The sequence below is a fragment of the Phascolarctos cinereus genome, unplaced genomic scaffold (assembly GCF_003287225.1).
Source record: "Phascolarctos cinereus isolate Bilbo 61053 unplaced genomic scaffold, phaCin_HiC Scaffold_726;HRSCAF=1367, whole genome shotgun sequence".
Lineage (NCBI taxonomy): Eukaryota > Metazoa > Chordata > Mammalia > Diprotodontia > Phascolarctidae > Phascolarctos > Phascolarctos cinereus.
Window position 1 is genome coordinate 421,527,221 of NW_027556098.1, and position 13,169 is coordinate 421,540,389.

At 43.2% G+C, this 13,169-nt stretch overlaps 2 pseudogenes; both read left to right on the top strand.

Moving 5' to 3' along the window:
- The first annotated feature begins 2,289 nt into the window (after positions 1-2,289).
- LOC110220224 (actin, cytoplasmic 2 pseudogene) lies at positions 2,290-3,156 on the top strand (annotated as a pseudogene).
- Positions 3,157-5,931: 2,775 nt separating this feature from the next.
- On the top strand, positions 5,932-6,624 carry LOC144454410 (glutathione S-transferase P pseudogene; annotated as a pseudogene).
- Positions 6,625-13,169: the final 6,545 nt, after the last annotated feature.

A 13,169-nucleotide genomic window follows, 5' to 3' on the forward strand; every position in this document is an offset into this window, starting at 1 on the left:
GGGAGTATCTCTCTCACACAGCCCTTCTCTTCAGCCTTCCCTGATCTCCTAAGAGGCTTCCATGCCCACCTGGCCATCTGTCATTGTTTTCTATCCTTCATTCTTCCACACTCCACTCCACCTCAGGCCACCTCTTAGGTATCATGGAGGTTAGTGAATCAAGACCTGGATTTCAAGCCAGAATACCTGAATTGGAATTCTGCTCCTACCCCTTACTAATTGTGTGAGCTGGGCAAAAACACTTCAATGCCCGAATATAATAATATTGTCATACTTAGCTCAGCAAGTTGGTGCTAGGGACAAATAATCTCTTCCCAGTCCTTTCCAAAACTGGAGAAAGATCATCTCTCTTTAGTATTAGGGGAAGGAGCAGTGCTGGAGGCAGTAAAGAAGGTAGGACAACACCCCTGTGCAATGCAATCAAAGGGATTCTCAGGCAGACACACTTGCACCTAGATTGACCCAAAGACTCCTTCTGGCTTGATGAAATGAGTCCCAGGCTAAGTTGTTAATGGCCATCAACATGGAAGCGGAGCAGCTGCAAAGAGAAATTTTGCATACAGAGGATTGATGTGTTGCTTCATCTAATTCAAATTCAAAACAAAACATTTAATAAGTGCCTATCATTTTCAAGGTCTTATATCTTGGGGAGGTGGAGGGAAGGAATGAGCATTTATTAAGCACCTACTATGTGCCAGGCATTGTGCTAAGCTCTTTACAAATATTGTTCATTTGATCCTTACAACAGCCCCAGGAGGTAGGTGCTATTATGACCTCAATTTTACAGTTGAGGAAACTGAGGCAAACAGAGATTAAGTATCTTTCCCAAAGCCATACAGTTGATAAGTGTGTGAGGACACATTTGAACACAGGTCCAGTGCTCAATCCACTATGCCACCAGCTGTTTCAGGACCATTTTGACATTACCAGATGATTTCCCTATAGGAACCATAGACATTAATGGCAGAGAGGTAGGTTGGTGCTAGATTTTGGAGAGTCTTGAATGCGAGTCTAGTGAACTGTGTTATTTAGGAATGAGAGAATATTCATGGAATGGGTAGAAGAGCAAGTAATGGCTAGCCTGAGGTCAGTGGGACCTAGGCCTGTTTCTCCCCCAGTTTCTCTGAGAAAACAAACAAAAACAATAACCCCTACCCTCAAGATGCTGAGATTCCTTTATTTTAAATATATTGAGACTTTATTTTTATATCATTTTTATTTCTAAATCTATCCCTTCCTCACCCCACCCCAAGAGCCATCCTAGGTAACAAAGAAAAGAAAGGAAACTCTGGAGGGGAGCAGCAAACTAACCAACTGTCAAGCAGAGATGACAATACATTCGATGGTCCATACCTGCAGGCTCCCGCTTCTGAAACAAAGAAGAGGCATGTTTGTTCATCTCTGCTTTGGGGCTCCCCACTTTCCAGTATTTTCATTCATTCCATTGACATCGTTGTCATCATTGGGCATCTTGTGCTCCTGGCCCTGCTCCTTTTATTGGCGCCCACTGAGATAGATGCCCCCATGTTTCTCTGAATTCCGCATTTTCATGTCTTTGATATACAGAAGGAAACAAGAAGAGAAGGTCCAGTAACAAATAGGGCAACTGTGTTACTACTTTGTTAAACTGAATAGATATATGCTTGCTAAAAGAAATTCAATATCTTATGTAATCCTATTTCTTGTTCTTCGTAGAGTGAAATGTTTGGGATTGTTAATGATTTCTAGGTTAAAAAAAAAAGAATTGGGGCAGCTAGGTGGTGCGGTGGATAGAGCACTGGCCTTGAAGTCAGGAGGACCTGAGTTCAAATCCGGCCTGAGACCAAACACTTGATACTTACTAGCTGTGTGACCCTGGGCAAGTCACTTAACCCCAATTACCCAAAAATAATAATAATAAAAATTTTAAAAATAAAAAGAATCTATACACATGGCTTCTTACAGACACTCATGCACCATGATTTATTTAGCCTTTACCTCAACCGATGGGCATCTATCTGCTTTATTCCCAGCTCTTTACTACCACAAAAGAGTACTTTTTTGATATGAGTTCTTCCACCCAGCTTGCACTTGCTTCCCGCGGCCTCCAGGTGTTGCACCACCTCCTCTCTCTCTGTCTCTCTCTCTGAAGGGTTTAAGCTCGCCACTTTGAAGTTCACCGTGGATGATAGCATTGCTGTTCTCTTTGTGGACAGTGGCTCTGGAATGTGCAAAGCTGGCTTTGCAGGAGACGATGCCCCTCGGGCTGTCTTCCCCTCCATTTTTGGGCATCCCAGACATCAGGGTGTGATGGTGGGTTTGGGCCAGAAAGACAGCTATATGGGGGATGAGGCCCAGAGCAAGAGAAGTCTTCTGACCCTGAAGTGCCCTATTGAACATGGGAGAAGACTTGGAGAAGACCTGGCAGCGTACTTTCTGAAATGAGCTCTGTGTGGCCCTTCAAGAGCACTCTGTGCTACTTACAGAAACCACCCTGAACCTCAAAGCCAACAGAGAAAAGAGGACTCAGATTACATTTGAGACCTTCCACACCCCTAGCCATGTACATGGCTATCCAGGCTGTGCTGTCCCTGTATGCCTCTGGCTGTACCACTGGTATTGTGATGGACTCTGGTGATGGTGTGACCCACACTGTGCCCATCTATGAAGATTCTGCCCTTCCCCAAGCCATTCTCCATCTGGATCTGGCTGGCTGTGATCTGACAGACTACCTCAGGGAGATCCTGACCCAGAGAGAGTACAGTTTCACTACCACAGCTGAGAGGGAAATCGTGTGTGACATCAAGGAGAAGCTGTGTTATGCTGCCCTAGACTGAGCAGGAGATGGCGACTGCTGCTTCTAGCTCCTCTCTGGAAAAGAGCTATGAACTCCCTGATGGTCAGATTATCACCATTGGCAGCAAGACATTCCAATGCCCAGTAGCTCTCTTCCAACTATCTTTCTTAGGTATGGAATCCTGTGGAATCCATGAAACTACCTTCAACTCAATCATGAAGTGTGATGTTAACATCTATAAGGATTTGCATGCCAATACCGTATTGTCTGGTGCTACCACCACACACGGAGGCATTGCCAACAGGACGCAGAAGGAGGTTACAGCCCTAGTTCCCAGCACAATGAAAATCAAGAACATTGCCCCACCTAAGCACAAATAATCTGTCTGCATTGGAGGCTCCATCCTGGCTGCTCTTTCCGCTTTCTAGCAGAGGCGAATCAGCAAGCAGGGATATGATGAATCTAGGCTGTCCATTGTCTACTGCAAATGCTTCTAAAGAGACTGTGTGGGGTTTTTGGTTTTGTTGGGGTTTTTTTGGTCAAAGGGTGTGATGTGATAATTGTCCCCTCCCCCCCAAAAAAGTGAGATGAGATGGCATGGCTTTATTTGGGTTTGGGGGGGGGTTGGGGGGGTTGGCACTTGACTCAGTATTTAAAAACTGGAACAGTGAATGTGATGAGCAGTCTAAGTATGTTGGAGGCAAATATCCCCAAAGTTCTACAGTGCATCTTCAGGACTCTGATTGTACATTTGTTTGGGTTTTTTTTTTTAATAATCATTCCAAATATTGTATAATGCATTGTTACAGAGTTACAAGCCTCTATGAAGGCTGTCCTCTGCTAAAGCAAAGGAGCTAGGTAACAAAAATGCAGATGGGGAGGGGGAGGGAGGGAGGTACTAGTATTGCTTTACAGGTAAATTATGTAATCCTTTAAAAAAAAACTTTTTTATCTTCTGCCTTAATACTTGGGTTTTTTGTCAGCCAAAATGAATGGCCCCCTAAAGTCCTTCCCTGCCCCCAATACTGATGTGAATGAAGACTTTACAATTTCCATGTGAGTTTTATGAGATTGGTGCCAGTACTTGGGGGAGAGGAGGAGATTTACCTGCAAATTGACTGAAGACCAGTTCAAACAAAAGTGCACATGTTAAAGAAATACATACATACATACATACATACATACATACATACATACATAGGTATATGTATGTATGTATGTATGTATGTATATATGTATATATATTGCCTTTGTCATCCATGGGCTATATATGCCTAACAGTGAGATCTCTAGATCAGAATACTAACACTTTATTCACTTCATTAGCAAAACTCCAAATTGCTTTCCAGGCTGTTTGGATGAGTGCAACTCCATGAACAAAGTATTACGTATATGTCTTTACGTAGAACACCAGAATTCCCATACTTTTTCATTTTTCCCAATTTCCTGGGTGTCAGGGGAAAACAGAGTTGTTTTAATTTTCAATTTTCTTATTATTAGTGATTTGGAGCATTTCATATAGTTGTTTAGAGTTTGCAATTCTTCTTTTCATAATGATATGTTCATATCCTTTTGACACTTATTAATTGAACGTATTGATGAATGTGTTTTGATCACATATGTGTGTGTTAGTTCCCTTCATGTTTTGGAAATCAAACACTTTGCAGAAATATATGATGTACAGACTTATTTTTTCCATTCAATAGCCCTTCTACATATTCAAGTTATGCTGAGTTTAAGTCAAAAGAGTTACAGTTTCTTGACATTAAAATGTTTTATTTTATCTTTCATGATTACCCCTCTCATTTGTTAGTTAATAACTCTCCCCTTAACTACAGCTATAGAAGGTACTGATATGATTCTCCACTATTTTTTTAAAATGATGTAACCTATAATATTCAAGCCATGTATCAATTTTGAGTTTATCGTGGTATGTGGTATAAAATGTTGATCTAAACCAATTTTTTACTAAACTGCTTTCCAATGCTCCCAGAATTCTATCAAATAAGTGGCTCTGCCCTAAAGGATTTGTGGAAGTAAATAAGTAAGTAAGTAAATCTCAGGTTTATTGAAGACTGGATTTTGGAGTTCAAATGATTCTGATAATCCATAGTTGGGTTTGTTTCACTGATCTACTATTTTTCCCATTTATAACCATTACCAAACACTTTTGATAATTTCTGCTTTGTAGGAGAATATTAGACAGGAAAATTCTATCCCTCTATTTCTTACTGCTTTGAACTTATCTTCCATAATATTCTAAACCTTTTGTGTGGAAATCAAATGATATGTTAAATAAATTTTGTAAGACTTTCTAATTTATACCACTGGTAATTTAATTGATACAGTTATAAATTAATATGTTATCATCATTTTTATTCTATTGGAGCATTCCAACCCTGATCAATGAATAGCCTTGCTATTATTTAAGATTTTATTTTAAAATCTTTTAGAATGGTTATACATGTGATTATTATATGCAAAATTAATTCTTATAATTATGTGTGTGTATATATGTGTGTGTGTGTGTGTGTGTGTGTGTGTGTACAAGTATGTATATATTTTAGAATATTTTGTGTATATATTTTTGGAAGTGTTTTTCCTGCTGGGGAAAATCTATTTAGACTTAGATGCAGAAACACAGCATAATGTTTACTACATGGAGTGATAATCTTCTAATAATCTGCAATTCAGGATGTCACCCTGTGAAGGAAAATCTGATTTAAAAAGCCTTTTAGGCAGAGAGGATATGCACTGGTGACTGGAACACATTAGCATTGCAATCCCAGGTTGGTGGAAGAAGTTGGGAAGGATGCCCATTAAAGCTTAAACCTGCACCAGGACTCTGGAATGCCACCTGTAAGACTGGAACGGGTCATGAGAAATTGACTCCCAGACACTTTATGTATTTTGCATTCTTGTTGCAATTTTTTTTAATTTTACACTTAAATACAAAATGAGAAAAGAAAAAAAGCCATTGCCTTGTACACAACAGACCATGAGAGAGGATTCATTTTGTATTTATTAAGAATGAAACTTTTCTTTCTGTTATTTCCTCGTGATTTTTGTCATTAACATATGTGATGGGTGAAAGATGAAATAACTAAGGAAACAAAGGTCCAAGCTTCTAAGCACACCTGTCCATTAAGCAATGAATGCCAATTGCATAACAAATCAGGGCCAGGCCTCTTCAGAGTGGCACCGGACCCCGGTTAGAAGGGAGACGGTGGCTTCCTGCTCACACTTGTTCCTGTGTGCCACTCTCTCCAGAGATGGCTTCCTGCTCCATCACCTATGTCCCTGTCCAAGGGCGATGCAAGGTTATCCGGATGCTCCTGGCTGACCAAGACCATATGAGGAAAGAGGACACAATGACCAAAGACATGTGGATGAAGGGGGACCTCAAGGCCAGCTGTCTCTGTGGCCAGCTCCTCAAATTCACAGATGGAGACTCAGCGTAATGCCACCCTGAGATCTATGGGAGGGACACTGAAGAAGCTGCTGTCTTGGACATGGCTAATGCTGGGGTGGAGGACCCCCCAGCTCACGTACCTTTTCCTCATCTACCAGAATTACGAGAAGGACAGGACAGGTATTGAAGGATCTGCACATCCAGCTGAATCCTTTTGAGACCCTGCTGAACCAGAACCAGGGAAGCTAGGCCTTTCTCGTGGGGGACAAGACCTCTTTTGCAGATCACAACCTGCTGGACCTGCTGTTGATTTCACCAGACACTGGCTCCCTGCTGACTGGGCACCTTCCCCTTGCTGTCTGCCCACGTAGCTCGAGTTCTTCCTGGCCTCAACCCAGCTGCTGGTCTCCTCATCAACAGCAACGGTAAACAGTGAGGGCTCAGCCTGACCCTTGTCTTGCAAGAACGGCTTTCAAACACACAAAAAAGGGGGGGGGGGTGACAGATTTTTTATGCATTAAAAGAAAATAATTGACAAGATATAAACCAGGATATAATATTAGGTAATCTGATTTCTAATTCAATGAAAGATTAGGGATGTTCCAAGTTGGAAGGGGATGAGTGAACAGGTGCAATTCTCTGAAATCAAGAAAGGAGGTGTCCCACTCCCTCCCCCAAGTGTCTGTAAAGAATCAAAGGAACAAATAGTAACTGATTGACTAGCATGGGGCCAGTTTTCAGATAAGACATATAGGTTGCTTGAGATATATGATGGTGAAAAAGAAAACTCCTTTTATCAGTCTTTGGATCTGACTGAGTTTCTGGTCAGTATAACCTAGGTCCTTAGTTAATGGTCTCTAAGCAACAGGTAGAGGTGGCCCAGCTTCCCAGCCATGTAAGAAATTCCCAACAATGCAATACATTTTCTCACAATTCCTGTAATTGAATAAAATTTTACCACGAAACAAACTGGCCTAGACCCATAATTGAATACGAAGGGAACTAAGGTCACTCCAGAATTGAGTCACAAGATGGAGTCATGCGGTTCACTCAATTCTCATCATTCTCTCAGTTCTCACATGGGTAACGCCCTTACTCTCTGATGAGGGAATATGACCCGAAGGAGGCAGAGGAGAGATGAGCCTAAGTGCTCTAGGGATATGAGTTGAAGTGGACCCTAAAAGTTGAAAGGATCAAGGAGATGAACCTTACAGGAAGATGGAGAATCTAAAAGGAAGAGCTGAAGAGAGAGTGCATTCCAGGCATCCTTCCCACCTCTCTCCACCAATCTGGAATTGGAATCTTAATGTGTTCCACTCATCATTGCATATTCTCTGTGCCTGAAGGATTTTTAAAATATGATTTTCTTTCATGGGGTCGCATTCTGAATTGCGGATTATTAGAAGATCACCACTCCACATGGTAAATATGGCACTGTGTTTCTGCTTCCAGGTTTAAATGGATTTTCCCCAACAGACCACAGTTCCAAAAGTACGTGTACTTGTAGGACCAGATAAGTTGAATTCTCACAAACCATATCTAGGCTCTTCTGGTCCCTTTTTCCATTAGTCTCTTATATTCGGTCTCTGCTTGTGGAGTTCCAAATAGTGAGACAGGCATAGGAAGCACAGAAAGCCATGGGGGGAAATAGAACTGGTGTGATAAGATCCCTCTGGGAGACATACTCACCATCATCTTGAAGCCAGAGTGCCCAGTCAGTGTAAAATGTTTCCGAGTTATACTGACTATGGGGTGGGGGATGGGGGTAGATCAAAGGAGTCGAAGAAGGTTAGCTGACCTCCTTGACACTGTCTTCATTCAAAATCCCTGAAGAAAGTAACAGTGGGAAGTCAAACCAATCTGGAGCACAGGATTTAAAGTTGGAAGGGACTTTAGACATCCTCTAATTGTAGACTGTCATTTGTAGATGAGGAAACTGAAACCCCATTCCTCAGCCCATTATTTATTTGCTCAATCATCATGGGCTTTCACATCTTCCTGTGAAGAGGAGTGAAGAAGAATAAAGGAGGAGAAGGAATATAATAGAGATTCAGCCAGGGGTTGTGATGAGGGTGGCCCTAGATACTGAGAAAAGGAATGGTTGTAATCAGTCTTTGGGCTCCATTGCCCTGAAAAGAACTTCCTCTTGCCCCTCCACTCCTTATGGTCCCACTCTCCCACCCATCACATCTGTCCTCCAGCATTCTGGAGTGTCTAATGGCCTTGACTCAGGTGGGTGAGGTTACGTGGCTCTGGGGAGCAGAACTCTTCCTTCTTAGTCTTACCTACTTCCAAAGAAGAGTCATCTTTTTAATCCAGAAAAGATAATGGGGAAGAATGGCTCACTAGGGAGGAATGAGGGATCTTACTTAGGATCATATAGCTAGAAGGGACCTGAGAGGTCAATCCTCTCATTTTAGAGATGAGGAAACTAAGGTCCAGTAATTTGCCCAGCGTCATACCAGGAAGAAGTAGCAAAATCAGCATTTAAACCTAGGCTTTTCTGCTTTAAATCCAGCACCCTTTCCACCTTACCAGACCACCTCCCTCTGAGAGTGAGTCTTCACATACATTCTCTACTCACAGTTCCCATTTCCAGGGAATAGAGTGTGAATGGGAAATGTTTCCACTGTCTCTGATCCTGTAGATTACCCAGATTAGAGCTCATTCCTTGGGATTAATTCCCTGGACTGAGGTGAAGCAGTGTGGAATGCCACCTTCCAGGAACCTTCCCCCTACCCTCACCATTTACTATGAGCACCAGAGAGTCACTGGGCTGTGCCCAGACAGGCTATTAACACCAGAGTGATGGGGGCAGCTGCAATTCTCTGTGTGGCTAGAGTTCACTTTGGTCAAAGGAACTCAGCTCCATCCTGGGTGGGCTCAAGCTTCTCCTCTCCTTCCTCATACAGAGCAAACCTTGTGGCCCATGATGGTCCCTGACACAGAAAGAACAGGTTCTGGCCTGGATCCATAAATCTTCCAGGCCAAGCCCAAAGGGAGAGGTTGGGGAGAGCATATGTAAGATAAAGCAAAAACCAAAGGCTACTATTCCCCATGGTCCCTGCTCTAGAATGAAGGTCCAGACAGCTCTAGAGAAGGATGATCCAAACCATTCTCTCAGTTTCTGCCTTTATCCCCTCTGAACCATGTTGTCATTGACCCTCATAGGCCATACCCTAGAGGAGGCATGCAGAAAAAAAAAAAAAGCTCTTTTCTTTCTGTGGTATCCCTATGAGCAGGAAGTACAGCTCTCTCTCTGTTCTTACCACAGAAGGACTCCAGGTCATGAGACATTCACTGACTTGGCATTTCCACATATCCCCATTCTCCTCCTGATCAGTCCCTAGAGCCACACCGGGCTCCTCAAGAACCAGGTCCCGAAGCAATGCCCTGCCAAAGTCTCTCCTTCCAGCTCCAGGGGGTGTTGTATGGCCCTGTACCGTACCAGCAGATTCCCCTTTTCACCGTATGTCAAGACCTCCAGGGCAGAGCTGGCTTCTGCCTCTCTTTGTGGGGGCAGGGAACCAAAGCACATGCAGCTTCCTGGGCTGTCACAAATGGAGGGAAATCACCCCAGGACCCACTTGTGCTGTAAGGGCTCTGAATGACCTTTCTTGAGCAGACTATATGTCCACATCTGGGGAGTTCAATCATTGCTGTCTGGCTGCTTGCAGGGGTCACATTACCCCCTGGAGATAGGATGGGGCTTTCTGAGATAAGAAACTGGGCTTTGGGAGAGAGCCTATAAGAGAGAAGATACTGTACTAGGAGTCAGAACACCAGGGTTCAGATCCCAGCTCTGCTTAGAACTGTCCGAGTGATGTTTCCTCAAATTTTGCATACGTGTTCAGTCATTTCAGTCAACTCTTCGGTCAGTGTCAGTTGGCTCTTCATGACCCCCATTTTGGGGTTTTCTTGTCAAAGATACTGGAATGTATCATTTCCTTCTCCAGCCCATTTTACAGATAAAGAACCTGAGGCAAATAGAGTTAGGTGGCTTGCCCAGGGTCATACAGCTAATAAGTGTCTGAGGCCAGATTTGATCTCACAAAGATGAGTCTTCCTGACTTCAGGGCCAGCACTCTATGCACTGAGCCACCTAGATGCCATATGTAAAAATAACTTTACCATATGTAAAATAAAAGGATTAGACCTGATCTCTAATACTTTTCTAGTTTAAATATATGCAAAATATAAACTGTCATCTAAACAGGACTTCCCTCACCTCCTTTTCCCCTGAGCATGAGGTGTCAAAGTAGGGTGATTGTCTGAGGATCTAGCCTAATCTCTTCGCACTAGTTGTGCCTGTGGGAACCAAGCAATTCAAAGCCTATACTAAGACCACAGTTGTGAGCATGGCCCAGAATAATGAGTATTGAGGCCTAGACCTGTCTCTGCCATTTGCTTTCTCTGTGGTCTGGGCAGAAGTCTTCTCGCTGTGGCTCCTTTTTCTCATTTCCAATATGAGGGGTTAAATTCCAAGGTTGTGGATGTGGGTGAGTGGAAGGATGGTGGTGCCCTGAAATGAAATAGGGAGATAAGGAAGAGGCTGAGTTTGAGGAAGGTAGTGATTTCTGGTTTGACCACACTGAATTTGAGATTTCTCTAGGACATTCAGCTTGAAATGGTCAAGAGTCAGTTGGTGATATGAGAATCAGAGCTGAAAAGAGATGGTGGGGACGAATGATAATGATCTCAGCCTGGGTTGAGATGGTAACTGAACCCTTGGGTATTGATGTAGTCACCAAGAGAGAGTGTGTAAGAGAGAGTGCCCAGCTATAAAACCATGCATGCCCTTTGACCAAGCAATACCACCACTAGGTCTCTATCCCAGAGATAAAAAGCAAAAAGGAAAAGGACCTATGTGAACACAAATATTTAGAGCAGCTCTCTGTGGTGACAAGTTGGAATTGGAAATTGAGGGGATGTCTATCAACTGGGGAATGCTGAACAAATTGTTGTGTATTGTTGTGATGGAATACTATTGTGCTTTAAGAAATGATGAGCAGGATGCTCTCAGAAAAACATGGAAACTTACATGAACTGAAGCAAGGTGGAATGAGCAGAGCCAGGAGAACACTGTACACAGTAACAGCAATATTGTACGATGACCCACTATGACTAACTTAGTCATTCTCAGCAATACAACGATGCCAGACAATTCTGTAGGACTTACGATGAGGGGTGCTGGCCATCTCCACAGAAAGAACTGGTAGAGGCTGAGACACTTTTTCCATACTTTATTTTTCTTGGGGATTTTTGTCTGTGTTTGCTTTAACAGAATGACTTACATGGAAATGTGTTTTGTATGACTACACATGTATAACCTATGTCAAATTGTTCGCCTTCTCAATGAGCAGGCCAGAGGAGAAAGAATTTGGGACTCAAAATTTGAAGAAAAAAAGAATGTTAAAATTGTTTTTTACATGTAATTGGAAAAAAATAAAATATTAAATGAAAAAAGAGAATGCCCAGGTGGGAACAGAACCAAGAAAACACTGCCACAGTAACCTAGAGAAGAAGAGAGCGTATCCAAGAGGAAATGGTGCTAACGGTATGAAATGCTGCAGAGAGGCCAGGACCAATAAGAGCTGGGGGGGGGGGAGGTCATTTGACTTGGTAATTATAGATCACTAGGAAATTTAGAGATAGTGCTTTCAGTTGAGATACGGGCAAGAAGCCATATCTCATATATGGGCTTGAGAAGTATGTGAAAGGGGAGGAAGTGGAAGCAATGAGCACTGATTGCTTTTATAGGCATTTATCTGTGCGAGGAAGGAGACATTTCAAGTGAAGGTTTTGGTAAATGTAGAATAGAATTGGACATGTTTAAAGGAAACAGGACCAAGTAGATGGGACAGAGTGAAGATTAGTGGGAAGTGATGACAGCCTGCTGGGGGAGATAAGCAGCCATTGGATCAAAGGTATCAGAAGAGAGGCAAGGCCTAGCATGCAGAGTCACCTCTTCTTTCTTCTCACTGCGCCATGTACTAAGCACTTAACAAATGCCTGAAGTCAGAAAGACTTGAATTCAAATCTAGATTTGGGTGTTTACTAGCTGTGTTACACTGGGCAAGTTACAGAATCATTCCCTGCCTCAGTTTTCTTCATCTGTAGAATGGGGATAATAATAGCATCTACCTCCCAGGTGAGGGTAAAATGAGATGATATCTGTGGAGCACTTTGCAAACCTCCAAGAACTATCTACAAAGCACTATATAAGCCATTGTTATTGTGAAGATTAGCTAAGGAAGCTCCCAGTGAGGGCTTTGGGGCTCAGTCACCTTCCTCCTCCAGTGCCACAACTGCTTTATCTGGCCCCCTTCTTCCCTTCACCCCCAGCTGCCTCTCAGGAAGGTCTTGAGGAATGCACCCTGTCACCCAGAAAGCACCAGAGAAGCATGACTTCCTCTTGTGACTTTTATTCTTCTTGTTACATGAGTTGCAGGCTTCCCTGAGCCCTGCCCAGGCACCTGGTCCATTGGCCACAATGACAGCTCTAACTCCTTGTCAACAGCTCCCACATTCCTGAATGTGAATTCATTATCCAGCCTGGAAACAGATACCTTGTCTCTGAATTTCTTATCCTTGAAGATGTAGAGGAAATGAGTGTTTTTCTGGAGCCCCTGGCACAAAAGGCTTACATGTGATTCCCTGCTCTTTCCCTGCCATACAGAGCACAGAGCACAGTGCTGAGGGAGGTTCTACAGAAAGCAATTACAACCTGCAACAGTGGGCAGCTCCTGCCCCACCCCACTACCTGCTCTCTTCCCATTTGGGCCCCTCCCAGAGCAGCCCTTCCCAGCCCAGCAGAGATTCCTCTTCCATCCTGCTCCACAGCTATCCTGAAAGGGGGTCTCAATGCAGAACCATGAGGAAGAAGGGCAGAGGGGGAGGGTAGAGGAGGACTGACCTTCTTCTCCCTGATGCCCTGACCCAGACATAGTCTTGTGAGAGAGGCCTTCAAGAGAGACAGGG